Source organism: Periplaneta americana, chromosome 13 (assembly GCF_040183065.1).
Source record: "Periplaneta americana isolate PAMFEO1 chromosome 13, P.americana_PAMFEO1_priV1, whole genome shotgun sequence".
Taxonomy (NCBI): domain Eukaryota; kingdom Metazoa; phylum Arthropoda; class Insecta; order Blattodea; family Blattidae; genus Periplaneta; species Periplaneta americana.
This window is the reverse complement of record NC_091129.1, coordinates 51,759,522-51,772,135: the sequence shown is the minus strand read 5'-3', so window position 1 is coordinate 51,772,135 and position 12,614 is coordinate 51,759,522. Positions and strand designations below refer to the sequence as shown.

Here is a 12,614-nt window from a genome sequence, read left to right as displayed (position 1 = left end):
TTGGCTTAAAGTACAACCAGTTTCAGGACATCCATTGGACAGCTGGCCATTATTCAGCACTTGCGTCTTCACCGGATGTGAATTAACAGCGTGCATATTATTTGCATCATGCAATATTTGTGTAATATGACACGTTGCAGGTGTTTCAAAAACATGCTTTTATTATTACTCAGCAATTGCATCACCGGATGTGAGATTGCATAATATTTGCACGTGTAATCACATCATTGTGTAGATGAAATCTCAGACATGTATGAACTTGTGTATTTCAACTATACAAACTTGTATGAACATATGTAATTCAAATTATTACGTTACGCCCCAACCTGCACTTGTGAATGACGTCACACTTTAAGTTATGCCGTGTGTATTTCAAATTATTACCCCCCTCCCCCATTTCCAACTTCAGCCACATCCTGTTTAATTTACAAGTGTGCTAGATTAATTTTTCATACATTCATGTCCCACATTCCAACACCCATTCCCCATCAATTAAATTACCATTACATTAGAATCTTAAGAAAAAGAATGTATGTGTTTAAGTGTGATAGATTAATTCTTGGACACTCGCCGGATGTGACCTTGCATACATAGCAGTGCGAGTGATTCAGCATAATATTTGCACACATAGCAGATGGGACTTTCAAACATGTATGAACTTGTCAGATAGCCATTTATGACGTCACACTTTTATAGTTACGTCCCTTCGTGAAAAGCCACATGTGACGTTCACCACGCCCACTTCTGACGTCACATAAAACCCCCTACCTCCACCCTACCGCCAGTCATTCCCTACCTCCACCCTTGTATAATATAAGATGCTGCAAGAACAATCGTGAATCAGCATAATATTTGCACACATAGCAGACATTACATCTGCATTGAGGAGATAAACATGTATGAACTTCTTTATTTCAACCCCCCCCCCAAACTTGTATTAACATGTCATGCCACAACCTCAATTACATACCTGCACGTGTGTATGACGTCACACTTTCACCTTGAACTCTTAGATTACCATTTATGACGTAATTTAAGTTATGCCCCTTTCTTACGTCATACTTTCAGCTCCCCACATTGATGAGATAAACATGTATGAACATGTCATGCCATTGCATACCCGCATGACGTCACACTTTAACCTTGAACTCTTAGATTGTCATTTATACGTCATAATTTAAGCCCCCCACATTGAGGAGATAAACATGTATGAACTTGTATGAACATGTCATGCCATTACATATCTGCACGTGTGCATGACGTCACACTTTAACCTTGAACTCTTAGATTGCCATTTATGACGTTACGCCCCTTTCCTACGTCATAATTTAAGCCCCCCCACCCCCTCCATGACGTCATACTTTAGCCACGCCCATGACGTCACTTGCCACGCCCACTATGACGTCACTTGCCACGCTCCCTCAAGCCTGTTACTCCCCTCAAGCCTGTCACTCCCCTCAAGCCCTAAAGCCCATTTAGCCTGTCACTTCCTATCATTTGTTATCTACTTACGTACTTCAGAACTTAGTTGATAATTTTTTTATTTTTCCTTGTAATCTATCAGAACCCATCTTATCATTACCGTCCAAACGACATGCTACAAGTAAACACATTAACAACACATTCTCAGTAATAAGTCACCGGAGACTATAGGTTTCTGTTATCAAAACACTCAGCCAACATCTTTGAACAATCTCTGTGTGTGTATGTATGTATGTATATACACACACTGTATATATATATATATATATATATATATACATAATTACATATACATATACTTATTTCAGGATAGTTTAGAGAACGTTAGAGTCATGTGATGTTATTTGTTTGTTAACAGTGACTTTTTAGACTCTTCACTTAATACATTTTAATACACAGCTGAAGTACAGTGAACAATACTTAATACCTTCCATGATGGCTACAACCGTAAGTCTATAGCTGATGGTGATTGTGATTATGATTATTGGTAGACTATTATTCTCTGCAGCACTTCTTCAAATACTAAACGGTACAGTTTTAACAATATGCGAAATCTCACCTAGAGACATACATATTGTTTATCTCTTTCCACGATCATGTTTAGAAGCAAATTAAAGTATATGTTGATTCCACAGAATTCTCACGTGACGTCTGTCCAGAGTATTTTCTAGGTGAATGTCCGAAATTTTGCCTTAAGTTAAAGGCATGAATTAGGATTATGAAATTATGTTTGGTAGATTAATGATAATAATAATAATAATAATAATAATAATAATAATAATAATAGTAATAATAATAATGAATCGGTTGGAGCTGAAAGGCATTAATCCAAAATTGGATATGCTTTTATTTAGCATTATGAACTATTTAAGCAAGACCTATCGATCGGCACAAGAAACAATAAAGTCAGCCTTCTCCTTGTACAAGAAACTGTCGCTACTGATACTGTTCTCCAACCAGGAGATTAACAGTGAAAGGAATGTGCTTACTATTGTGTCATCTATTGGAGCGAAGTAGATAGATAATATTACCGTTATAACGTCAGTTTAAAAACATGCGCTCTCCTGCATATGTTATTTCCTGTATAGAGGGATTAAAAGACCAGGAGATTAACCGGAATAAATTTTGTAACTACGGTAGTATAAATATGTGTGTGTCAGTATTATCGTTTGTGCTTTGAGAGTTAGCCAATGGAGATGCTTCTGCCCACGTGTGTGACTTTATGGCATCTCATGACATCAACATTCATTCATAGCATAACCCCGCTGCGTCTCATTCCCCTGAGACTTTCTCCTGGATGTAGTACAGTAACGTGAACAGTGGAGGAAAGCATCAAGTCACTGACTTCCTACCTTCCAGCGCCCGGCGCACCATACGAGGTTGACCAAGTGGCCGAGCTACTATTTCCGATTCCCGTCAATCCCGCGGCCTTGTTTTCTTAGTGGGTTATTTTACGACACTATATCAACATCTCCGGTTATTTAGCGTCTGAATGAAATGAAGGTGATAATGTCAGTGAAATAAGTCCAGGGTCCAGCACCGATAATTATCCAGCATTTGCTCATATTGGGTTGAGGGAAAACACCGGAAAAACGTCAATCTGGTAGCTTTCCCCGATCGGGATTCGAGCCCGGGCCACCTAGTTTCGCGGTCAGACGCGCTAACCGTTACTCCACAGGTGTGAACCCGCGGTCTTGTGATATCAATGTTTCAATGTAATATGAGTCATGGTGACTGTCCTTTTTACCCCACTTTACTCAGCTTGTATTTTGCTATATCATAAGGGAAGTTGTAATTTATAACAATCTTTTCACTGAATATAGGAGGAATTTATTTTCTTGTTCTTCTTTTCCTTCTTCTTGTTCTTCTTCCTATCACGTATTAAGCCTGGTTGCTTGTTACAATCTCACTCCATCGTTTCAGCGGTATTTATGTTACAAATAAATATAACTAAATATCATTTGATTGCTGTTCGTTGAGGAGGTAGGACGTGTTTGGTCAGTGTCTACGACAGTGTTCAGTGCAGTGGTTAGGGGTATAAGAAGCAATGGATGAGCTCAGGAAGTTGATAGAAGATCTTGCGAAAGAGGTGAAGCAGGGGTTTGAAAAGTATAATGCTACCGGAAAAATTCAAGACTTTGAGACATATATGCACCATGTGGTTAACAGGTTGGAGTGTCTGGAGAGGAAGGTGGACTATTTGGAGAATCAGAGTCGTAGAAACAATATCGTAATATACAGTGTGCATGAAGAGAACAGAAAAAGATGGGGGGGGGGGGACTGGAAGATTTGGTTCGGCATGTCGTGGCACAAATCGGCATCGATCTCGTAGACAGTGACATTGAGAGGGCGCACAGTGTAGGGGGCAGAATGGTGGCAAGCGCCCCACTGTATGTAGACTGGCGCACTATAAAATGAAGTGCTGCAGCCTTCGGGACAGTAAATACTTGAAAGGAACTGGAATCGTTATTTCCGAGGATTTCATTGAGAGAGGGAGTACCGTAAATGACATATGTTTGAGGGGAGACGAGAGGGATATCATGCTGTGCTTCAGTATGACAAATTAATCATCAACGGCCGAGTGTGGCACAGGGGAGAGCTGGAGGACATTGACAATCATTCGCAGGAAAAGGAGGAAGTGTCTGGTGTCGAGCCGGAGATTCCTGACAGCGAGGTACGTGCCATGGTGTCCCCCGATAAGGGATCAGGGCCACCGGGGAAGGAAGGGCCTGGGGACGCCGGTAGAGAAGTCGCGGGAGGTCGTCGGGCCAGCAGCGTGGAGAATACGGGACCGTCACGTAACACTGCGAGGGACAGAGGACAGAAGACAGTGGAGTTGGAAGTACCAAATAGAAGGAAATCTCAACGGGTAGCGGAGACGAGGAAAGTGAAACGAGTGTTAGTGAATGACGGTCAATAGCCATGTCAATTTCCTCACGATCGGGTGCTGGAATATTGAAGGGTTGAAAAGTGAAATAGGAAACTAGGACTTTTATGAATTTATGGACGAATTTGACAATTTGACTGAAACTTGGATAAGACTGATAAGTTACAGTTTACGAACCATCGTAATTTCAATGCATGTAGTAGGAAGAGAGGGCGTTGACCGGGAGGTGTTAGTATAGTCTATAAAACGCACGATTGAATGAAGGTTGGAGAAGTTGATATTAATTTAGAAGGTGTGATATGTGCTAGTATAAGGAGTGGCGCTATGCTAATGATAATTATTGGCTTAGAATACTAACAAAAGACTGGATTGTTCCTCTTGAAGGCGAGACAGATTAGAGCTTCTGCTGTTGAAGTTTGTGATGCGAACTGAAGAAGGGATACTGGTATCTATGTACTCAATTATACACTTTTATGTCTGTTTTAGGTTCGGATATATTATATAACGTGTTTTATTCTGCCATTTCCATTTCAATTTGTGTGCTATTTTAAAGAGTGGTTGGATATAATCATAGGTGAGGGGGGTGAAACCTACAAAGTAGGACTTATTTAGGTACAAAGCACGTACGGTAAGTAGACCCATGCACTAGATTTAAGAGAAAATTATGATAATATAGTACATCTGTATGCATAATAGGGTAAACTAGGGTCTGTTGGACAGTCGGGCTTGTTGGACACTTCGTAATTTAACGTCTTATCACGCCACTTGTGGGCACCACATTCTGCTAGAAGTCAATGACGGAAGTAGCCACGAGTGGGGCTACTTCCGACATTGACTTCTAGCTGAATGTGGTGCCCACAAGTGGCGTGGTAACACGTTAAAGTACGGAATGTCCAACATGCCCGACTGTCCAACAGACCCTAGTTTACCCTATTGCTCAATAAAACCATCTATCTGTGTCCCGCGCCGTGGCGTCATGGTCTAAGGCATCTTGCCTAGGACTCACCGTTATGGAATACGATCTGGTTCGAGTCCACATGGGGGAAGAAATTTTCTGATGAAATTTCGGCCAGTGTATGGGACCGGTGCCCACCCAGCATCGTGATAAACTTGGGGAGCTACAATAGGTAGCTTAATCCGGTTAGGAAAGCCAGTTATAACGGCTGGGGGGATCATCGTGCTAACCACACGGTACCTACATTCTGGTTAGATGATCGTCCACCTCTTCTTGGCATGTGTAAGACCAGCAGCCGCCTGGTCGGTCATGGTCCATCATGGGCTGTAGCGTCTCGGATTATTATTATTATTATTATTATTATTATTATTATTATTATTATTATTATTATTATTTAAATATGTAAAGCATTTATGAAGTGTAAACCAGCTGAAAAGCATCAATTCAATTATTCTGAATAATTTTATGAAGCTTTGAATTAGTACAGTATTTCTATTGTGGCACACATAGGCTAAAGCGCTTTCAGAATAAGAAGGCTTATGGCCTACATCAATCGAGTGCTAGCAGCAGTACGACGTTGTCACACGGTGCACGGTGCACGAGACGTGGAAGACAGAGACAACAGATAAGGACAGAGACTATCAGTTGCAGCGAGCGGGCGGGTCAACACATGTTCCTTCATTGTTAATGTTTAAATATAATTACTCTTATTGAAGTAATTTTCATCCCAATTTTTATTACTTCCTCGCTTCACAGTTCAGTAGATCTTGGAGTCACTAACTTGCGAAATAAAGTGATATATGTAAAAATTTATTTTGCTAATGTCAAAGAATGTCATAATTAAAAAAAATATACTGCATATTGTATTGCACTATCTGAAATGTGGAAATTCTCTCCTGGAAAAATTTAGGGCGAGAAAATTTACCCAATGTTCAGACTTCCTTGTATAGCAGTTCTGAATTTATTATTGTTTGCTTCTCCAGAGGAAAAATGAGATACAGTTTGTGTATAGGGGCAGCCTACGAATCAAGCGATAATAAAACGTAAACATCTCTATAGAAACGTAATTTAGTATTGATATTGAAGTTGAAAAGTATTTAATTTTTCTTCTGCTAAATGAAACCTATATAATTTAATTTAATTCTCTAGCTTATACCTACCTAGGGGTCCAGGGTTCTATATTCTGGTTACGAATCTGGCTATAATGCAACGTAAGTCTAATAAGTTATGTGTTCATACATAATTCAGTCATCATACTGAAACTGTAAATTATTATTTTTTCTCTGTTAAATTAAGTCTCATTTAATTTCATTCTCTAACTTTTACGTAACTAGATTTTCAGGTTCTATATTCTGGCTAAGAATTCGGCTATAAGAATATAATCATATCTGTTCATATGTACGTGGACCTAATTCAGTACTCACATTGAAATTGAAGATTACTTTCTTTTACTTTCTAAAATCAAGCCGATCTAATTTAATTGAATCCTCATTTCCTCAAGCTTATATCTACTTAGCGGTCCAGGGTTCTATGTTCTATCACTCTGGCCTGTGGCAGGATAAGCCTACGAGTGAAGGTAGTTATACAGAAGTGAATATGAAAACCGTAACACAATAATATCATTAATATATTGAAAGTAAATTTGTATATTAGAAAAACGTATAAATCTAGTATATTCTATATAACGAGAAGTTTTTAAAATAGCAATTGAGTTTCGGAATTGTAAAATCTCCTCGTTTCTAGCATGCTTATATTTATTTTAAAAGTGAAATGTAATTAAATTGTTTAATCTTATAAAGTTTTTTAATGCTCTTAAGGAAGAATGTTACTAATACTCTTCGTATAACTCATCGAAAAAGAGGCAGGAGTGTTTATGTTTACAATATCAACCAAATATCTCATACGTTTAAGCATTTTGTCTTATCCCAATGAAAAGTGAAAATCGTATCTGTGGTTATTCTCAGCTTTCTTCTTGCTTTCCACGTTCTATTATGGCACTGCTGCTGCTTCTGCTAGTATGCTAGTATTACTACTACTACTACTACTATAGTCTATTTAAAATATCGTACGATCAAGTAGTACACGATTCTGGAAATTGTCCAAATAATTAATACGTTTTGCGTTATTTTCCAGGAGAGGTAAATACTGGTATACCACCTTTGCCCTATCCGAGAATAAGAGATAACGTATGCACTTCTAAACCACACGCCTCTGCAGTCAGATTCTTTGTTTGTGAAAAACTGACACGCACTGCATCATGCTAGTCCTTTAGAAAAAGTATATAGGTTACAGAAAATACAATAGGCCTACTCCTCGCCTGTGAGTGTATAACTATCCTTTTGCTTATAGCAGATGAAACACCAGAGCCACCTGCAATACCTTCAAGAGACATTGTTACGGTAAGTTACACACTACACAAGAGAAAACAATCCACGTCTGAATTTTAAAATAAACAGAATCTGTCTTCGTTTACAGAGAGGGACTTCAGAGCAAAATATGTTGTATATTGTAGGTTGGATATTTCTGTTTATTTTTAAAACTATAACACGCGACCCAGTTGACATATAATTGCCATTCTTGTACAGTTGAATTCAGAATTCGTAGCTCTATCGAATGGCACAGCTTAAAATTCATTCCCAGCCATAAATATTGTGCGGACAAGAAAGAAACTAATACGCGACGCTTCAGCGAGAATTCGCGACGATTTAACTAGGCAACACCGCTTCACTGTTACTGGCTAGCCGCGATAGACCGGCCTGAACTAGCTCCGCCTTATATGCCTTCTTATTCTGAAAGCGCTAGGGAATTATTCCACAGCTTAACACAGGGCTGGGCACCAAGAGCGGATTCTACTCTCTCACGGGGAGCCATATGACTTCTCTTCAACCTCTTTCTTCTCCGTCGAACACCGCGCAGCTTTGATTCCGTGACGGATGAATATTAAGCGTCCCCGTTTAGAGTCTGGATTCGCTCCCGGTACCTAACCCAAACATGCAATAAATTTACTTGGTTTTCTTCACGATATAATGTTTTTCCTTCTCCTGAAAAGTGACAAAAACTGACTTAATGCCTTTAGCTCCGACCGATTCAATTATGTATCATCAACTATTATCACAATTTCTTATCATTAGCCTACATATTATCTCTTAAAAACCCCCCTACTATCGTTTAAATCTACCATCGTCTTATCAGTGTATTCTTCTAACATAATTCTTCATCATGACGTTATCGTAATCCTAATCACAAATTTATTCTAATGTTATTAAAATAACCATTTCATTATTATCTTAACACAACCCTCCATCATATTCAGAGCGTCATTGTAATCCAACAAAATCTTATCACAAACTTCCTTATCACAGAATAATATTCCTCAATCCAATCTGTTCAAAATTCTCCACATAATCGAGTCATCGTAAATTCTCATCACAACCGTATCACCGTACGGTAAAGGTAAGCGTTCACTACATCGTATCGCACTCCTCGTACGAATCGCACGCAACGGATATTTTAAGTGCAGTGCGTTCACTGTAACGGCTTCACCTCATCGCCTCATCGGATTCCCCTATCAGCTGTTTAAAACATAACGTCGTACGATATTGACATTACTGAAAGCAGAGGAGTTGAGGTTAGGTCTATTATTTACGTCTGTTAGCGAATAAGAATTTGTAATTGCTTCACGCGTCTTAATTGAAGAGGAAGAAACGAAAGAAATATTGGTTACATAATATATTTGCAAGAAATGACTTGATTACTGTAATGGGAACGCCTCAAATTATATAATTCTTCGCAATTTTCTACACGCGAAATAAGTTTTCCGTCTGCCATTTTGGCGCGACACTGAACATGGCACAACATAATAGTAACAGTTGACCAATTAAAATTGATTTATTAAAGAAGGCCATGATCGCACGCATCGGAAAAGTTGCATCGTGGACGGATTTGCCGAGAGGCTATGCGTTCGATCCGATGTAGTGAACGCGGTTACATAACAATTACAGCAGTGGCCGGCAGATGCTGCAGTTGTGACGTAAGAGCCAGTCAGATCGCAAGAGCTTGGGAGAGCGAGCAGTTGAGTCGTATTAATGTTAGCACACACCAGCGCAGTGGCGTTAGTGCAGCAGTAGAACAGGACTGTTGAAAACAAAAAGGATCTATCTACATTTTATAGGAGCTTTCCCCAGGCAAGATTCCCTCGATTGCATAGATTTGCTACTAGGATGTTGAGCATATTCGGATCTACGTATGTATGTGAACAGTTCTTTTCTGTATGAAGATCTGCAAACCACAACATAGAAACCACCTGTCTGATCTGAACTTGAAACATATTCTTCGCTTGTGTGTTAGCCAGGCTATGACTCCAAATATTGCAAAAATAGTACGCGAGAAACGAGGAAAAAAATCTCGACAAAGCGTTTAGCTTGGGCACGGTAGTGACACAAAGTGATGGTGTGTTTCAAAAGTTTAAATATACTTTGCATACTACTCACCGAGATAGGGCCTATATAGTTTAATCTGTATATTATGTAGAAAAATGTGCGTTAAAAACACTTGAACTGTTTTCAAGTTTCCGAGTAGATAAAGTGTTGCAGTACTGCTTAAAGTATTTATTTATATGTTTGTATGTTTATAGCAGTTTCGGAATTTCATTTATATATGCAAACGCTTCTGCAAGTGGCTGTATTATGAGTTTCATATTATTGTAAGTACATTAAATTTGATTACAAACCAAAATATTTTGTTACATTGATTTATCAAGGTTGTACAGTTTTGTTTTCGTACAAATGTATTGTAATTGTGCTGTTCCCATACTATCTCAGAAGAATGGATCGCGCTCTGTCAGTGCATAGACGCCGCACCACCACTGTTCAGTCAAGTCTTCTCTCCACGCTGTGCTCAGTATGCAGGGATTGCCGAGCAAAGAGCAAGGCGGCTACGTCGTATGACGTCACAGAGCACGGACCATGCCGGTCACTGAATTACAGCAAAAATAGTCTTTTTCCGATCCGTGCGATTCGTCCGATGCGTGCGATACGATGTAGTAACGCTTACCTTTACTCTCCGTCATAATCGTGTCATCGTAACTCGCTATAATAGATATTTCATTGCATCGTAATCATATTATCGTAACTGTCTATCATAATTTTGTAATCATAACTCTCTATCATAATCTTGTCATCGCAAATTTCCATCATAATAGTATTATCGTAACTCGCAACTCTCCATCAGAATCCTACCATTGTACAGTGGGGTATTTACCCAATCTAGCCGGCCTAAAGTCGATTTCGTCAAAATTGTCTCAGATAGAAATAAATTACTACATGAGATAGTTGAATAGTTAGGGAACCACACACCACCCATTTCCCCTCCCCTGTGTTATCATCAGCATAGCACTCTCAGTCGGAATTCGATAGTCTCTGATAGTGCAAGTACCTGTTCTTTGCTTTCTGTGTGATCGTGTATATTCAAAGTAAATTTTCTTTGTTTCGGAACGCGTACATGTACTAAAGCTATAGATTGTCCTGAAGAGGGTAAGTGAGAATATATGTAACGCATTTTAATAACTGAATATTGGAATTTAGTTGATATCTACAATCCGGATGTAATTATAGGTACAGAGTCATGGCTTCACAGTAACATATATGATGAGGAAATATGCAGGAATGATTATAGGATTTACAGAAGAGATAGAGATGACAGGTATAGATAGCAGCTTGCTATGGTCACGTACAAAAGTAGAAAGTATAGCTGTACAAATCAATAATAAATACAATGGTGAAAAGTGGGATATAAGGGCATGCTATAGATCTCTGAACGAAATAAACGTATTTACTTTGATTAATCTGCAAGAAAAGATGTCCTCAATGTCGATAGAAAGAAAGATGGTGTTAGCAGGGGATCTAAATCTACCCGGAGCAAACAGGAATGGACAGGTAGAGCACAGTATAGACTGTGGGTAGAGAAACACACCCTTTTACAAACCTTTGTTAATTACCTAGTATGGGAACAAGGATTTACACAAGTCACAAACAAACCTAAAAGGAACAATATCCTTTTAGATGTCTTCTTGATACGACCCTGGTATTCAGCGTATTCCGAATCTCACAACAATGACGTCACGCTGCAGCGGAATAGGAACAAAACTGCTGGAAGGATCGATGGCTGTCATGGCGACTGTGTAAGTTGTTATCTGTGCTACACTAGCAAAATTTTTCGAAATTTCCGTGCTGCCATCTCGTTCAAAGGAAAGAGATCATAAACAACTTATTTCTTGAACCGGTAGTAATAATTGGTCCGTTGACATGTTCGCTCATAAGCCATTAACATATTGTTTTTACGTTGTGCTCATTACAAACAATACAGCAGAACTAAAGCAGAACACACCGCCATGACACAACAGTGCACAATGTTATTCGTCTGCTAATTCCCGCCCTAAACAAGAACCAGATTCACTGATGGCGGCTGATGGAGACTGCCACCACCTCTGCAAGCTGATGGCACCGGTGCGACATCGGTGGAGCATCAATGACGTCATCGGTGGAATTCAGAACACCTTGATGCAAGAGGAGTGGAATAGAAGAGAGGGGCTCAAGAGGCGGATTAAGTGTAATCTGTCAAGAAGCTTCTTTTTACCAGCAGTGGAGCGCCACATGCACAAAAATGGCGGTATTTTCAAACGACTTCCTGCACCGGAAATAGCGGGAATTTCAAAATACTTCTTTGCACATCCCCGTTACATTCATATTAACATGAATGTTTGAAATGTAACCATCCCTATTACAATTCCTTTCTTTTTTTTTTTTTTTTGTTTTTTTTTTTTTTTGTTTTAAGATCTTTAGCCAGAAACCTTTTTTTGTAAATTACAATACCATAAGTGTTTTCAGAACGAGATATCTCATGAAGTAGAGTAGTAGAGGTAGGAAATGGACTGTGAAATTGGAAATGATTTAGACATGACCAAGCAAATCTGTTATGTTGGAATGTATCAGATTTATTTATTAACAATATTTCATTTTGTACATAAACACAACGATCTTTATTGAAATTAACTGATGTTTTACTGTAATAGAGAAAAGATCGTGAGCTCACGATAGGTACTATATATATATATATATATATATATATATATATATAATATTAACAACATAGTAGTAAATGTTACACAAAGAAAAAAATCATACCTAAACATTCTTAACACTCTACATATTTATTAATGAAGTAATCTCTGCTCTTTGAGGTCAGCTAACCGCTTAATTTTCTGATATTTTCAGATATACTACCATTAGTTAT

General features: G+C 38.7%; 1 protein-coding gene across 2 annotated transcripts in view; it reads left to right on the top strand.

Annotated features, from left to right (window-relative positions):
* The window catches only part of LOC138711895 (facilitated trehalose transporter Tret1-2 homolog), a 128,216-nt gene that overhangs the window by 67,592 nt on the left and 48,010 nt on the right, over positions 1 to 12,614 (top strand). The window lies entirely within an intron of this gene.